Source organism: Rhinolophus hipposideros (assembly GCF_964194185.1).
Source record: "Rhinolophus hipposideros genome assembly, chromosome: 1".
NCBI classification, from domain to species: domain Eukaryota; kingdom Metazoa; phylum Chordata; class Mammalia; order Chiroptera; family Rhinolophidae; genus Rhinolophus; species Rhinolophus hipposideros.
Window position 1 is genome coordinate 29,217,760 of NC_138047.1, and position 16,206 is coordinate 29,233,965.

Sequence of the window (16,206 nt, forward strand, 5' to 3'; positions counted from 1 at the left end):
TATATGGTCTATCCTTGAAAATGTTCCACGTACACTAGAAAAGAATGTATAGTCTGACGTTCTGGGATGAAGTGCTCTATAAATGTCAATTATGTCCATTTCATCTAATGTGTCATTTAGCGCTGCTATTTCTTTATTTTCTGTTTGAATGATCTATCCATAGTTGTCAATGATGTATTTTGGGCCCCTACAATAATTGTGTTTTGGTCAATTTCTCCCTTTAGTTCTATTAGTAGTTGCTTGGTATATTTTGGTGCTCCCTAATTGGGGACATGAATATTGATGAATGTTATGTCTTCTTGTTGTACAGTCTCCTTTATCATTATGAAATGTTCATCTTTGTCTCTTGTTATCTTTTTCACCCTGAAGTCTGATTCATCTGATATCAGTATAGCTACACCTGATTTTCTCTGGAACCATTTGCTTGGAGTGTCAATTTCTACCCTTTCACTTTGAGTCTGTGCTTGTCCTTGTAGCTGACATGTGTCTCTTACCCAACCAGTATATGGTTGGGTTTAGGTTTTTGATCCAATCTGTTACTCTGTGCCTTTTTATTGGTGAGTTCAGTCCATTTACATTTAGGGTGATTATTGATGTGTGAGGATTTCCTATCATTGTATCTTTGGTTTTCTGGTAAGACTGTGTCTCCATTATTTCTTTGCCTTTTTGTAGCTGTGTATTATTTCAGTGTTGTGGTATTCCACGATTTTTCCCTCTTTTTCTTCTTTTATTATGTTATGTATTTGAGTTCTGGATTTTTTTTTGAGTGGTTACCATTAAGTTTATGTAAAAGATAGTTTCATATTTAGAGTATTCCATTTTCTTCAGCATGCTTACTTTCTCCATTTGTTAATTTTTGACAGCTTTAATACAATGTACCTTAGAGAAGGCCTGTTGGGGTTGTGGTAATTAGGTGTTCTATTTGCTTCTTGGATTCGAGAATCTATTTCTTTTTACAAGTTTGTGAAGTTTCATCGACGATTTGCTTTAATATAATCTGTGTCCCTTCTCCCTTTCCTTTTCTGGCATGCCTATTATTCTTATATTGCTCTTTTTGATGGAGTCAGAAAGTTGTTGTAGAGTTCTTTCATTTCTTTTAACTCTCAAGTCTCTCTCTTCTTCCATCTGTGTCATTTCCAGATTTCTATCTTTGATGTCACTGATTCTTTCCTCCATTTGGCCAGCTCTATTGCCTAAGCTGGCTATTTAATTCTTCATGTCCTTTATTGAGGTCTTAATCTCCAGAAATTCTATTTGGTTCTTTTTTAAAATTTCAGTCTCTTAAAATGTTCATTTTGTTCTTTGATTTTGTTTCTGAGTTTGTTAAACTGCATGTCTGTGTTTTATTGCATCACGTTGAGTTTTTTCAGAAGTGCAATCTTGAATTCTCTGTCATTTAAGTCACATATTTCCATGTCTTTACGTTCATTTTCTGGAGACTTTTCATTTTCTTTCTGATCTGTCTTGTTACCTTGGTTATTCATGGCAATTAGTAAATTATTATTTCTCTTCCTAGACATCAACAAAAGTGGGTTCTGCAACAGGTTGGTAGGAAGCGGTCTTTTCTTTGCTTTCCAGTAGGTGTTGGTAGAATGTTTTATTTTCTTTCCAACTTCAGCCTTTACTTCTCTCTCATGCTGTATTGTTATCTTTTCTCTGCACTGTTCTGGCTTCTCACACAATGGGGGGATTCCCTGGAAAGTAGGCTTCTCCTCTGTGAGCAGCTTGCCTGGGTGTCAGGGCCCTGCCTCGGTTGGGAGATGTGGAAATCTTCTGAAGTTCCAAAACTCTTCCTGCACCAGATTCAGGGCCTGTGTGTTTCAGTTTACCCCTTTGTTTACCCCTGCAGGGATCTGCCCAGATAGGTGGGGTGGGTTGTGAGAGGTGGCTGTGAGCAATGGCAGTGACAACCAGCACAGCCTGTTCTGCACCCAGGGCTCCCTGCTCTTCACCAGAACTAGTTGGGCTGCGAGTCTGTGGCTGCAGGCTGCAGTTCTCAGAACTGCAAGTATTCTGTTCTTTTGGTCTGACACTGCTACCTTTCTGCTTCTAGCACTGGGAGGGTGGGAGTGGGGCGAGTTCTGGGATGGTAGGGAGGGGTCAGCTAGGCTCCGTGCCTATGCCTTCCATCCTTTGCTCAGCAGTGAGGGCTTAAACCGCCATTTTCACCCTTCTTCCCTCAGTCTTTGCTCCGAGGTCTCTGCTGTGAGTGGTGGGTGCAGCCGTGTTATATGCTGATCCCTCAGGCGTGACTGTGGGCCATAAAAGGAGCCGTAGCAGTCTGAATTCTTCCCTCTCCCATGGCTGATAGTTCCAAGATACAGGTAGCTCGGAGTTCTGATCTCCAGTCTGTGTCCTGCATCTGCACGATCTGCGTCTCCATCTCCGCACTTTCCGCTTCTCTCCTCCCCAGCTCACCCAGTTTGCCCACCTTTAGATGATTTCAGTTGTGTGTCTTTTAGTTTTGCCTGTCTTCTGCACAGGGAGTCCTTTGTGGAATTACAACTGTTCAGTTTGTTGTAAATTCCAGGGGAGATTTAAGAGGCTCACCTCACACCCCTATTTTTATGACATCAGGTCTGCTTAATTTCTGTAAGTCAATTATACAAAGCTTTTTTTTTTTTTTATAAACCAATCTAATAATCCTGCAGAGGCAATTATACATACATACATACAGACAGACAGACAGACAGACACAACCCAGTGATTCATAGTGGTTGGAATAATTTAAGTTTACTTGTTCAGATGGCTATGGCTTTAAGATTTTTATTAGCACTCGATAAACAATTTTTAAGGAAATTAGGGGGTTGCTTAGGCAAGAGAGCTTTCAGTTTCCTGTGTTTTTTTATTTTCAAAAAGGTTTTTCTTCTCCCATTTCTTTTTTTTTTCTTTTTCTTTTTTTCTTTTTTTTGTTGGTTTGTTTAGTCTCAGGTAGCTGTTGGTTATGGTTACATTTCCGGTTTCTATTAGAAAGAACTTGAAATCTACTGAGGCTTAGAAAATTCTATTAAACTTCCAATTTTGTCAAATCCTAACATAGACTTATTAGATTCTTTGAAATATCTTGTCAGGTTTTAGCTAAGACAAACAATAAAGAAACTTTAAAGCACCTGCTCAGATGGCCGAAATTTCTTTTAGAATTCACTTAGAAATTATTTTGTATTTTAGAAATTTGTTTATCAATTCAATAATGAATTTAATAAGAATGCAAATAAATGAGTAATTGCCCACTGGAAGACAGCATCCAATTGCTTCTGCAGCACCCCACTGCATTCCAGCACCAGGGACCATCACCACCCCTAGAGGGAAAACCCATCTAGATCTTAGAAAAAGGCATTTGACATCTACCACACAAGGAGAGAGGTCCATGAACCTAAAAGGGCTTCAGAGTCAAGAAGACAGCAGACCATGAAAGAGGTAAGCACAAAAGAGGCTCTGCAGATACCATTCCAGGTTCCAGGGAATGCCAGTCCACAAACACGAGGCCACTTTAGATCCTGTTCATGACACCAGATATGTTAACTTAAAAATAAAAGGCCTTTTCATCCAAATTGGGAATGAAGAAGTTAAAATATCAGTCTTTGCAGATGACATGATGCTATATATAGAAAACCCTAAAGACTCCACCAAAAAGCTATTAGAAACAATCAATGAATACAGTAAAGTTGCTGGCTACAAAATCAATGTACAAAAGTCCATTGCTTACCTATATAACAACAATGAAATCTCAGAAAAAGAGATAGAAAAAACAATTCCTTTTGCAATTGCAGCAAAAAAAATAAAATACCTAGGAATAAACTTAACCAAGGATGTGAAAGATTTATATGCTGAAAACTATAAGACATTTTTGAAAGAAATTGAAGAAGACACAAAGAAATGGAAAGACATTCCGTGCTCATGGATTGGAAGAATCAACATAGTTAAAATGGCCATATTACCCAAAGCCATATACAGATTTAATGCAATCCCCATTAAAATCCCAATGGCATTTTTTAAAGAAATAGAACAAAAAATCATCAGATTTGTTTGGAACCACAAAAGACCCCGAATAGCCAAAGCAATATTAAAAAAAAAGAACAATACTGGAGGTATCACACTCCCTGATTTTTGCTTGTACTACAGGGCTACAATAATCAAAACAGCTTGGTATTGGCGGAAAAACAGACACATAGACCAATGGAATAGAATTGAGAACCCAGAAATAAAACCACATAAATATGGACATATAATTTTTGACAAAGAAGCTAAAAACATACAATGGAGGAAAGACAGCCGTTTCAATAAATGGTGCTGGCAGAATTGGATAGCTACGTGCAAAAGAATGAAACTGGACTGCTATCTGTCACCATGTACCAAAATTAATTCAAAATGGATCAAAGACTTAAGCATAAGACCTGACACAATAAACTGCATTGAAGAAAACATAGGTACTAAACTTATGGACCTTGGGTTCAAAGAGCATTTTATGAATCTGACTCCAAAGGCAATGGAAGTGAAAACTAAAATAAACGAATGGGATTATATGAAACTGAAAAGCTTCTGCACAGCAAAAGAAACTATTGACAAAATAATGAGGCAACCAACTGAATGGGAGAAGATTTTCGCAAACAGTTCCTCTGATAAGGGGCTAATATCCAAAATATACAAGGAACTCATGAAACTCAACAACAAAAAAACAAACAACCCAATTGAAAAATGGACAGAGGACCTGAGGAGACATTTCTCCAAATAGGATATACAAATGGCAAATAGACATATGAAAAAATGATCAACATCACTAATCATCAGAGAAATGCAAATGAAAACCACAATGAGATATCACCTCACCCCAGTCAGAATGGCTTTCATCAACAAAACAAATAGTAACAAGTGTTGGAGAGGCTGTGGAGAAAAAGGAACTCTCATACACTGTTGGTGGGAATGCAGACTGGTGCAGCCGCTATGGAAGGCAGTGTGGAGGTTCCTCAAGAAATTACGAATAGAATTACCATATGACCCAGCAATCGCTCTCCTGGGTATCTACCCCAAAAATATAAAAGCATTTCTCTATAGAGACACGTGTACGCCAATGTTCATTGCAGCTTTGTTTACGGTGGCCAAGACATGGAAACAACCAAAATGTCCTTCGATAGATGAATGGATAAAGAAGTTGTGGTACATATACACAATGGAATACTATTCAGCGTCAAGGAAAGATGATATAGGAGCATTTGTGACAACATGGATGGATCTTGAGAGTATAATGCTAAGTGAAATAAGTCAGACAGAAAAAGCAGAGAACCCTATGATTTCACTGATATGTGGTATATAAACCAAAAAGAACAAGACAAACAAATGAGAAACAAAAACTCATAGACACAGACAATAATTTAGTGGTTACCAGAGGGTAAGGGGGTGGGGGGTGGGTGATGAGGGTAAAGGGGATCAAATATATGGTGATAGAAGGAGAACTGACTCTGGGTGGTGAACACACAATGGGATTTATAGACGATATAATACAGAATTGTACACCTGAAATCTATGTAAATTTACTAACAATTGTCACCCCAATAAATTTAATAAAAAAAAAAAAAAAAAAAAACAAAACAAAAAAAATAAATAAAAGGCCTTTCAAAATGAGAGGCAATAAGTATTTTTTGAGATTAATAAGAATGCCTATTTGAGATCCACTGATTCAGGCAGAAGCCCAAGTAGTGTTTCGATTAGTAGACAAAGGCAAGGGGTATTTATGAGAAAGGGAAGGGGAACAATTACATCAATAGAAGGAAGCCATTTGTATTGGTGTAGATAGCATAACATTATATTGTTGATTCTCAGCAATGTTTTAAATTTTTAGTCCAGTAGTCATAACAACTATTTTCTTGTTATCATTGCAAACAGTTCATAGGGACACAATGTTGCCCTAGGCCCAGTTCAAAGATTATTTTGCCCTGTTTTAACATTCCAAAGATTTAAGGCATAAGACCTACAAGGCAGTTCCTCTGGCCTGCCAGCTCCAACTCCATTTTAAAATGACTCTGTTTATTATTTTTTGACACTATGAACTCATAAAAAAGTATAGATGGAGAAGTCCGTGCACGGAGCCTGCAGGTGGCTTTTCCTGGACTATGTGATTGGTGTGTTTTGGTTTCAAGCCTGTGGAGGAGGGTATGTTGACAGTCCAGGGACCCTCTCAAGTCAGAAAGTAGGAAGACATGTCCCTACAAGTGGACCCCATGGGGAGATTTCTTTGCCATCTTGGGCAAGCTATTGCTCATTTGGGGGCAGTTGTCTGGAAAACCTAAAATTAGAGGGAGGACCGCCTTATGCGTCTCTGGACTTAATGCTCGTGCTAGGTTCCCCTGTGACACTCTCTCGTTTCATCAAGAGGAGCAGTTTTTCAGTAGAAACATGACAAATACCACAGCTACATTCTGTATTCAGAACATAGTATGAGCACAGCCCCTCCAATTTTCAATGGGCTTACAGAATGCTCCATGGCTTACTCAAAATGGAAGGTTTTGCTGGAGTTTAGTTAAGAAAAATGCATTCACTTAGCTTATCTAAAAGTCCTCTCTTTGACCTGAGTTGGGTCGTAGGCCACTCATCTGTAATTAGGTATTCTGGCAATTTGAATCTTTTGTTTTCATTTTATAGAAATTATACAGTTTTTGGATCATCACTATGATATTCCTCTATTTTTTCCCACTGCTGTGTGTGTGTGTGTGTGTGTGTGTGTGTGTGTCTATTTTGGTGTGCACACTTACACGTGGATGGGAAAAGTGGACAGGTGAACGTGGACTTGTCTTGAAGTGGAAGCCATTAAAAAGTTTCGTTGTGTTTCAGGAAATGGTATATTTAAATTACTACTTTAAAAAGTCTCTGAAGGCGAAGAGATTATAAAGTTACTAATCATAAAAGATTCAAATAAATATTTAAAATGTAAAATATATTTTACTTTAAGTCATAGGTGTTACAATGTTAATAAAAATATCAAAGAGCTTAAAGTCTCTGGAGTCACAGCTACAATTGTGTAAATAGTTGGCTTCAAATAAAATCAAAGGACGAGTTAACCTTATTAGATATAACTCTAACAGCAAGAGAGCAAAAGGCATGGTGACAGTTTTATCTGAAGATTCAACTGGAGGAATGCTGGCCTTAATAAAGGCCGCAATTCAATGAGACTTCGTTTGGTGGAATTTTCATTTGAGATGGTGTTTCTTCTCACAATAATTTACTAATATGGCTTATTTTTGGATCGACAACCAGTTTTACTGTTCATGTTATAAAGTGAAAAGGCAATTAAAACACCACATTTAGAAAAACAATGTATTTGACCATAGGGACATTCTGTGATGTATCATATTGTTTGTGATGTGACAGATGCAATGAATCTAGAGTGGAAATGAGAGACAAACTGGTGCATACTAAGCAGAAAAAAATTAGGTGACATGGAAAACCCCTAGCCACTGTGCTTTGGTTCCAAATCCTACTACTCAATTTATATTTCAAGTAATTACCATTATTACCAATCACACTCTTTGAAAATAATATCCCATACTTTAGTTGGTTTAGGGAATAAAGTTGAGTTATTCCCTAAGAATTTTTGAAAGAGGTTACTGAAAAAATGAAAGTAGAAAATTAAATATATATATTTTTATATATTTATCTATATATTTTATATATAGATAATTCCATCCAATGGACTATGTTTAGTTATTTCTGTGCCTGAACCACACTGTTAGCCCTAAAATAGAAACTCTAATGCTGGTTTCAAGTTTGACTAGGCATTTGTCATAGAACTAGCAAAATTGTATGGCACTTTAGTAATTGAGTCCCCTTGGAAAGGATTCAATCCTAGGCTTCTCCCAATGTTTTACCTATTATATAGTAGTTAGTGAGTTCTTATGGAGGCATGCTGTGCTGGCTGTTTTCCATTTGACACCCTGTCCCCCACCTGCTATTCTCTGCCTTGCTATGTACCAGGCAGGCTGATCCCCAGGGACCACACCACAGGCCAAATAGCAAGGTGACCAGTGGGAAGTGTCAATCAGAGACTAGAGGCAGAAGAAGAGAGAAGAGGGGGATTTCACCTTCTCCTCCCTGTTCCCATTCTTGCTTCATATTTGGAAGCATCTATATCCCGTCTTGACTACAGCTTCTATCTACTCCTCCTCCAGAGTTCCCACTCTCACGGGGATCTGCTTACATTATCCACCACCTGCCTTTGCCCCTTTTGTCCTAAAGGGGGTAATAGCATCCCAGAGTCAAAAATTTCTACAAACAACGTCCTTTGTAGGTACCCTTAACTCTGCTTCCACCTCTAAAATTCTTTCATTAAAGTCTCTTCAACCGAGTCATCAGAGCAGAATTCTTTTCCTGCTGTGACCCTGACTGAAGCAGGCACAATGATGCTGATATTGTATGACACACCAAATAGCATAACGGACTTCACAAGTGCATACCTTAATATCAAGGCTGTAAGAATTAGAGAGATTTGTATCTGTTCTGTGATCAATTTGGCACCACTCAAGAATAGAGCCCCAGTTATTATGACAATTATAAGGTAATGGTCAGGTAGCCCTGCATTTTGAGACTAAATTGGATAAAGATATCACAGACGATTATTTCACATACAGTCATTAGCCTCAAGAAAAAAGGAGAGACTGTGACTTCTTGACCTGACTCTTCCATTCTGACTAAACATACTAGTATTCAACTTAGACCTCATGAAGGGAGTGCCAATTTGTCTATTCCCATTTCTGAATCTCTTCCCAGGAAAAATTTAATGCATAGTTTAGGTAACTTGAGATGACCATTAAGAAAAGTTCTTCACCAGAGGTAAAATCATGAGGAGATAGCAAAGGGAAATGATGATTCTATTCATCAGTGGAAATGTCTCCTAGAAACTGTACTGTTTTTGCAGGAGAGCTAAAACTGGCAGTTTAATCTGGGTTTTGGATATTTGGTGCGGGGATATCTCTTGAGATCCCTGGGTTCTTTTTTCTGGCACCTGGGTTAACTTAGTCTCCACTTGTCTCTGAGATAAATTCCCCATCCCAGTCTTCTCTCCCTAGTTGAAGGGAGATTTTCTCCCCTGGGCTCCCCAATTGGCATTTTTCTCTTAGAGTCAGCCAATGAGAGACATTGGCTGGAAATCAAAGACCAGATGATAGAGAGTGAGATCTGGGATTATTTCCTCCCCACTCTCTCCCTTGTGGTGCCTGTGTCTGGGTCCCTCAGTGATGGTTCTCCTGCTGGGTGTCTCTTCCCTCTATGCTGATGTCTCAGACTCTGAGAGCACCCACCCTTTCATCTCCCTGCTCTTTCAGCTCTACTGCTGTTAACAGTTCCTCACTGTTCCAAGTCTGGATGTCTCAATGTTCCTTGCTAGCTACCTTAACATTTTCCACAACACTCTATATAACTCCCTCATTAAAGAATTTTTATTTGAAACATCTGTTGGATTTATTTCGGTGCTATATTCTTTCCTGAATTTTTATTCTTTTAGTCATGTTAGCTCTGAGATAATATGAAATTGGCTTTATTAATGCAATTTTAGTCAGAACGATGCTTATCATGTCATTTTCAGAATCATGTTAAATAATGTCATTAGAGCAGAAACAAGTTTAGTAACATTTACACATAATAGTTAACAATGGACATAGATTTTGTGATTGGAAAAAAAATAAAGCCAAGAACAATCACAAGGCAACCTTCTCAGTAGCTGAGAACATGTGTAGCAGTGGTTTGCTGAAAAAGTCTTCATAATGTCCAAAAAGTGGAAAAGTCTACCTTGCAAATAACTGTGCTACAAGTAATGTTTTACAGGCTTACTCAAAATTAGCTCTTTTCCTAGTTTATGAAAAGACAAACTATGTGAACTTTTCGATTTATGGCCTTTTTTTCTTTTGTCTTCCTTAACCTTTTCCTTTAGTTTAGGGTTCTATTTTAATACATCACAATTATAAAAACAAACAAAAACCTACATTGTTATTGCTGAATAGAATTATATAGCAATTTTAAATAAATATGTATGCCATTACTTAATAATCATGCTAAAATTTTAATATTTTATTAAAAAGCATATGTAAACCTTTACAATAGAGAGAGAAACAAAATGGAGAAAATACGGGCAAAGTGCCATGGAGGACCGACTGAGAAAGAGAAAAAACAACAAAAAAAACCTCCATACAGGATGTGAGTCTGGCCAGAAAAAAAAAAAAAAAAAAAGAGGAGAGGAGAGAGAATGATTAGCTTTTAGGGTGGGACAATGTACTCACTTTCTTTTCTCAATAAAATCATGGACGTTTAAACTATGGTGCTGAACCATGTATTTAAAAAAGCAAATTTAATGGCCTGAAATGAAATAATGGGGCATGGATTTTTAGGAGGTAGCAATGATAGTTGCTAGCAGATCAGAAATTTGGGAGATGACTTGATTGCAGAAAAGAGGGCAATTCCACAGCAATGTGGGGCATTTTGCAAGGCCATTTAAAATAATCAGTTCTGACATAACTGCATGAAAACAACCCTATCAAAGAGTCATGTTAAAAAATTATATCCCTGCCTCTTTTTTCTAAAGATTTTTATTAAAAATATAGCTAATGTACAATAATATTATATTAGTTTCAGGGGTACACCATAGTTATTCAACATTTATGTACCTAAAGAAGTGATCACCATAAGTCCAGCAACCATCCGACCCAGTACTATGTTATCACAATATTATTGACTATATTCCTTATGCTGTATATTACATCCCTATGACTTGTTTGTTTTATACCTGGACATCATTTTGACCTCTTATTCCTTTTCCCTTCCCCCCCCCTTTTAAAATTTTATAATTACAGTTGACATTCAATATTATTTTATATTAATTTCAGGGTACATCATAGTGGTTAGACATTTATATAATTTAAAAAGGGACCCCCCTGACTAGTCTAGCACCCACCTGGCACTATACATAATTATTACCATATCAGTGACTATATTCCCTATGCTTTACTTTACATCTCCATGACTATTTTGTGACTACCAATTTGTACTTCTTAATCCCTTCACCTTTTCTGTCCTGCCCCCCAAACCCCTCCCATCTATCACCCCCAAAAATCTAGTACCCACTTGACACTATACATAGTTACTACAATATTATTGACTACATTCCTTATGCTATACCCTACATCCCCATGACTACTTTTTAGCAACCAATTTGTACTTCTTAATCCGTTCCCCTTTTTTCACCCACACCAGCACCCTCATCCATCTGGCAACCATCAAAATGTTCTCTGTATCTATAAGTCTGTTTCTGTTTTGTTCATTCATTTTAGATTGCACATATAAGCGAAATCACATTGCATCTCTTTCTCTGTCTGATATACTCCACTCAGCACAATACCCTCCATGCTATTGTGCTAGGTCATAAAAAACACATTGGTAAATTTTAAAGGATAGATAGAAATAGTAAGAAGTATGTTTTCTGACCATAATGGAATAAAATTAGAAATCAGTAACTTGAAGATATTTAAAAAAATCACAGTGTTTATCTACTCCACCATCTTGGATCTCTGCTTCCCTTCTTTCACTCTACCCTGACATATCAAGTCTGCTGGGTCTTTTTATTCATTTTTGTAGTTTACATTTTTTATAGGCACCTATTGTTTTCTTTCTTTCTTTTAATTTAACTATGTTTTATTTATTTTAAAGATATTTAAAACTTTTTATTATTATTACCTTTGTGTACCTATTGCTTAATTAGGAGTATGTTAATTTCCACATACTTGTGAGAAGAATAAATTTTCCACTGTTGTTGGGTGACATGTACTATAGGTTTCTGTCTGGCCTAGCTTGTTTATTGTGTTGTTCAGGTCTTTTCTTTACTTGATCTTCTGCCTATACATCTGTTCTATACATTATTGAAAGTGGGGTATTAATATCTCCAAATTATTATTGTTGAATTTTTAAATTTCTCTCTTCATTTCTGTCTCTGTTTGTTCATGTATTTTGGTACACATTAGTTATGTGTGAATGTTTCCAATTACTATATCTTCCTGATGAACTGACTCTTTTATCACCATCAAATATTCCTTTTTACCTCTAGTAACTTATTTTTTGTTTAAAAGTATATTTTGTCTGATATTCATATAGCTACTCTAGTTTTATTATGGTTCCTGTTTGCATGATACGTATTTTTTTTTACTTTTATTTTTTGACTTTTGATCTATGTATATTTTGAATCTAAAGTATGTTTCCCATAAACAGCATATTGTTGGAGCTTGTTGGTTTTTTATTTTGTTTTTGTTTTTTTTTAATTTTTATTAGGGAATATTGGGGAACAGTGTGTTTTTCCAGGGCCCATCAGCTCCAAGTCGCTGTCTTTCAAACTAGTGGTGGAGGGCGCAACCCAGCTCCAAATCCAGTTGCTGTTTTCAATCGTTAGTTGCCGGGGTGCAGCCCACCATTCCCTACAGGAATTGAAACAGCAAACTTGTTGAGAGCTCATGCTCTAACCAACTGAGCCATCCGGCTGCCCCATGTTGGAGCTTGTTTTTTAATCCAGTCTGTCAATCGCTACCTTTTGATTGTATTCAAGCTTAATGTCATTGATATAGTTGCAGTTTCATGTACCATTTTACTTTTTTGTTTCTTATATGTCCTTTATATTTTTTTCTTCCTCTATTTCTTCTTTTCTACTTTCTGTTTTAAAAAAGTGAATATTCTCTAACATAGCATTTTAATTTAATGATTTTTAAATTATTATTTAAAGTTATTTACTTAATGGTCACTCTATGGTTTACCATATATATATAAACACATCAAAATTAACCTCAAATTTATACTAACTTAATTCCAGTGAGACATAGAAATGTTACTCTTATATAGCTCCATTCCCTTTTCCCCATTTTGTTATATTTCTATTATACATGTTACACTATAAATGTTACAAACTAAACATTACTTTGTTATAATTATTACTTTATATAACAGTAATAATTTTTATATAAATATATATAATTGTTATATAAATAAATATATATAGGTATATGTCTTTTGAAGAATCTCAGAGAAGAAAGGAGAACAAGTATGTATTTATAGCTTTTGTTATGTTAACCTTTTTATTTATCATTTTTGGATATTTTGATTTGTTCTTGTAAACTTCAATAAACACATGGAGTGATTTCCTTAGCCTAATACAGCTTTGCTCCTGCCTACCTCCTCTATGCTCTTATTTACAAATACATTACATTTCTATTTATTAGAGGCTTTAAAATACATTATATGCACTTTGTTTTATAGAATTGTCTTTTAAATTACTTGAGAGAAGAAAAGAGAAGACATACACACTTACACACTATTTTTTATAATCACACAGTTACCTTTGCCCATGCTGTTTGTTTTTTCATGCCTTTATGCTCTGGGATCACTTACTTTCAGCCTGAAAAAATTTCTTTGCTATTTTTCTTAAGACAATTCTGCTAGCAACAAATTCTCTCAGTTGTGTTTAGCTTTATGTTTAAAATATACATTTGCTGCATATAAGGTTGAGTGTTTTTTTCTTTGGGTCCTTTGAATATGCTACACCACTCCTCTTGTTCTCATTGTTTCTGATTATAACTCTGCTATTAATTCGTCCTATTGGGTCCCCTTGTTAGTTACAAGTCACTTTTCTCTGGCTGCGTCAGGATTTTTTTCATGTCGTTGGTTTTGAGCACATTTACTATGGTGTTTATTGACGTGAATCTCTTTTGTTTTGGAGTTTGTTAAGCTTCTCATATGCATACATTTATGTTTTCTTAATAAAATTGGAAAATTTTCAACCATTATTTCTTTGAATATGTTTTTCTGTTTCTTTCTTGTACTCCCATCAAATGCATGTTGGTACAATTACTGATGTGCCACATTGTGCTAAGGCCTTGTTCATTTTTTTTAATTCACTACCCTTAGATTGTGTTATCTTTATAAATCTATTTTCCAGTTTGTGAATTCTTTCTTCTGCTAATTCAGATCTATTGCTGAGCCTTTCTAGTGAATTTTTTTATTTCAGTTATTGTATATTTCACCTCAGAATTTTGCCTTTGGTAATTTTAAAATAATTTCTATATATTTATTGATATTCTCTATTTGAGGTGCCATTGTCACCCAACCTTCTTTTACTTCTTTAATCATGGTTTCTTTTAATTCTTTGAGCATATTTATAAAGGCTACTTTGAAATCTTAGTCAGTTAAATCTGGCATCTGGCTACTGTCACAGTTTCTGTTGCTTGCTTCCCCCTCCCTCTACTTACAGTTCATCCTTACCTGTTTCTTTGCACATTTGGACGTTTTAGATGTTATATGGTTGCAACTCTTAGCACTAGGTACCCCCTCCCTGGGGGTTTTGTGGGCTTGTTAATTTTACTTACCTGTTCATTTTTTGTGATTGACTGGATTATTGTGGTGAATCTGTGCCCCGACCCAACTCCACAGTGTGAAGACTCTGATGTTGCTTTTCAGTGGGAACAGCCTTAGGTATATCCGCACCGTCACATTGGGATGACAATGGGTTTGGCAGGGCTCTTTTTGACTATCTTGTGCCATGACCACACCCCACTGTCTTGTCAGTGCTTGAGATATATTCTGACCCCATGAAGGCTCCTCCCCACTGTCTGTTTCTCTAGTTTGCTCCTGCAAACTACTCAGTCTATAGTTGAGTCTCTATCTCCAATGAATTCCTTAACCTCCTTCCAATTGCCCCCTAATCCCACCAGAAACGTCACTGTTTTTGAGTGTATCCTTAGAATTGAACTACTCTCCATTCTATTACAAATGATGTCAGTTCTTTGAGAAAAGAAGAGGGGCTTTCTTAGGCCTGCTTCTCTTCCCAGGCAAACATCTCTGAGCTATGGGTCAGGAGCTGGGGCTGAGACAGTGCTGTGCTTCTTCTGTGTGACACCACTGCTTTGGGAACTTACTGCTCAGTAGGGGAGGAGGACAGTAGCCACAGGTCTTGATTGCCTTTGAATGTAGAGTCTCCATCTTCTCAGCTGAGACAGGATAATTGAACCTTCCCAACATATATATGTATATACACACAGACTCATATACATACATGTATATGTATACCGGGGTGCCAAAAAATGTATACAAGTGGACACTTTGGTCAATGTTGCTTAAGCAGTAGTTCTCCATAACCAGAAGTGTCTGGATGCTGATGGTAACCACTTTGAGCACCTCTTGTAATTACAGAGGTTAAACATGACTTTTATTCATCTTTTATCAGTATAGATTGAGTATTACAATTTTAATACAGTTTTCCTTTCTTAAAATGTGTATACATTTTTTTGGCACCGTGTGTGTGTGTGTGTGTGTGTGTGTGTGTGTGTGTGTGTGTGTATCTTTCCTAGTTTCAGTGGGGAGTGGATATGCAGAACCCTGCATGCTGTCATGCCAGAAGTGAAATCTCATTTTTATAGTAGATTTGCCTTCAGATGGGATATTATATTAATTTTATACCCCAAAGCCAATAATGTTCTGTATATGAACTGTATTATTGAGAGAAATATAATTATAAATTGCTTATGCAGCCTGAATGACAGTCATATTTTCATATGATTCCCTCTAGTTAGGAATGTAAAGCTTTCAAAATATTAATCACTTCTCTGAGAAAAAGCACACAGTTTGCTCCGAGCACCTGGTGATCTGTTTTGGGAGTGAGACGTTATAGTTGAACGTGGTTCTCAGTGATCTGTAGTTTGTCTGCCCAACCTCTGCTCCATCTCAGAGTGCATCCTTGACTCACATCTCTTTGCTTATGCCCTCCTTATAGACTGGAGGTCTTATATGAGTAATGTCAAGCACAGGATGTTCTCACACATACATTGCTTACATAAAAAATAATCTTATATTTTCTTGCTTGCTTGCTTGCTTTTAGGTTGTGTCAAAATGTTGGGAATTGAAATAGCCTGTGACAGTGTCAAAGAGCCCTTGGCATTAAAATGGCTGCAGTGAAACCCCCAGGCCAAAAATGTTATAGCTGTGTTCCAGAGAGAGGATGTTATTGGCAGCCTCTCTAGATTTTGGTGGCTTGGGTAAGGGAGGAGAAGGATTGAGAAATGTATGTTAATAAGATGTTCAGCACATTTTGTGAAACGAATCAATTTCAGGGAATTCAGGAGAGTCTGGAAAATGAGGAAACTGAGGCATATATCATCAGCATCACAGAACTAAGAGCTCACATCTGGTGAAGTA